Here is a 2,500-nt window from a genome sequence, read left to right as displayed (position 1 = left end):
TGAAGGTATTCAAAAATAGCGAAGTTCAGAAACATAGCCCAAGATCCAGCAAGTCATAGAAGCTATCGGATTGAAGAAATCCAACAACTCTGTCAAATCTGGAAAAGTCCTCCAGAAAACCCACACGTAGAGGGAGGAGGGGTCTAAGCACCGTCAGACAACTACACTGGGCAACCCTGCCCATACAACTACTCTGAGCATACTCAGGAGCATACAACTACACTGGGCATACCCAGGAACTACAACTATCAAAGTAAGGAAAATCCTCAATTTTAATATAGCAGTACAAGCATGGATAATAACCGTGAAGCTAGTCAAAGGCTAACAAAAGGCTAGCAAGTAAATCAAAAGCCATCCAACAACAACAAACGGCCTACACAAAGAGGGAAGTCAGGCAATGGATGTACATCAAGTATCTCCCAAAGCTCGGTGAATATGGATAACAATCTTCCTGAAGATAGCGTCGACTTGGGGCCGCTCCGTATCAAATATCAGTCGGTTACATGCACCCCAAATATGATAAAACACTGCTGCTACTCCAGTCTAGCATCTCCGCTTCTGAAAAGTAGTGCCCCTGTAAGACCTGCGCATAAATCTTAACAAACCCATTAAAGAACAAACTTGATATTGGATACCTAACCATTCCCAGAGACGAGCCCAAAGCTGCCGGGAAACTGTGCATTCGAAGAACACATGTTGGGCATTCTTATTCACAACCCCACAGAACCCACAAGATTGGTCCTGAACATACGGTTGACGGTCCTTAGTAAGGCATTTTCCATGGGCAACAAGCCAGAAAATAATTATATGCTTAGGAAGGATGTAAGGTTTCCAGACAATTGGCTTCCAAGGCCATCTCCCCACACCATCAAAGAAGCTTTTATAAAGAAGTGAAAGTCCATCCCTCTTTTGAAACCAAGTATCCAATTGCAGAGCCGCATTAGTCCAACCGTTAAATCTAACAGCGAGCTCATCTCTAAGCTCAACCAACTTCTTAATGAGGATGTTGTCATCTTTTCGGGCTCTCCAGTCCTCTAAGTTATCCCAGTAGTAATGGTTGATCCATTTCACCCACAGTGTGTCTTTCTTTTTGTGAATGTCCCAGAGTGTTTTAGCTAATAGGGTCTTATTCCAAACTCTCAAGTCACGAAGACCCAAACCCCCATCCTCAACAGGTGAGCAAACTTTCCTCCAAGCAATCGGAGGATGTTTGCTAGTCCCCATAAAGTTCCTGCATAACTTGTCAATTTTGTCAATGACTCCACAAGAGATAGGGAGAACAGAGAGCCAATAACATTCCACCCCTTGAACTACAGATCGAAGCAACTCAAGTTTCCCTGCATAAGATAGAGTATTTCTGGGCCAAGAGGCTATTTTCTTTGCAATCCCATCAACCAAACCACTATAATCTCCTTCCCTAAGTCTGCCAGCAGCAAGAGGGATACCTAGGTACCAAAATGGGAAAGATCCAATCTGGTATCCACTAAGCCGGATGATTTCACTACGCGCAGGCTCTTTGATAGCTGCCAAGAATAGATTGGATTTCATCGCATTGGCACGGAGGCCAGCCATCTTCCCAAACTTACTAACACAATCCAGGATGATTTTTACACTTGGGACATCACCCTTTGACAGAATCAGCAAGTCATCAGCATACACCAAGTGGGTGATGTTAAAGTGATCACACCTAGGGTGAAACTAGAAATCTGACATCGTAGAAGCATGGAGAAGGGATCTAGAGAGCATTTCCATGCACAACACAAAGAGGAATGGAGACATAGGATCTCCCTGACAAAGGCCTCTGGCCCCTTTGAAGAATCCAAACAATTGTCCACCTAGTGAGATGGAGTAAGAGGTAGAGCTCACACATTCCATGATCCAAGCAATAAACCGAGGAGGAAAATTGAGGAAGCGCAAAGTATCCCGTAGGAAATCCCAGTGAACCGTATCGTATGCTTTTTGGAGGTCTATCTTTAAGATGCAACGGGGAGAACCTCTCTTTCTAGCATAATGCTTCAGCATTTCTTGAGCCATGTGAATATTTTCCACAATTGACCTACCTGGAACAAACGCTTCTTGAGCTTGACTAATCAAAGGATCAATCACATCCACTAATCTATTAGTCAGGATCTTGGCAATGATTTTATAGAACACTGTGCAGCACGTTATTGGCCTAAATTCATTGACTGTATTTGCATGGTCTGACTTTGGCACCAACGCAATGGAAGCGTGGTTCCACTGTTTGAGTAACTTACCACTCCTAAAGAATTCCAAGACAGCCGCAATAACATCACCATCAACAATGGACCAGGCCTTCTTAAAGAAAGCAGCCCCGAAACCATCTGGGCCAGGTGCTTTGTCATCCTCAATGTTGAACAGCGCACTCTTGACTTCCTCCACACTCACATCTCTAATTAATCCCTCCTAGCTGGCCTCCCCCACCTTCGGACCAGGCGCAACAAGGGAAGTATCCAGGATATCTCTCTCCAGACTCGAGCCC

Source organism: Henckelia pumila, chromosome 3 (genome assembly GCF_033568475.1).
Source record: "Henckelia pumila isolate YLH828 chromosome 3, ASM3356847v2, whole genome shotgun sequence".
Classification (NCBI taxonomy): domain Eukaryota; kingdom Viridiplantae; phylum Streptophyta; class Magnoliopsida; order Lamiales; family Gesneriaceae; genus Henckelia; species Henckelia pumila.
Note: the sequence above shows the minus strand (reverse complement) of the source record.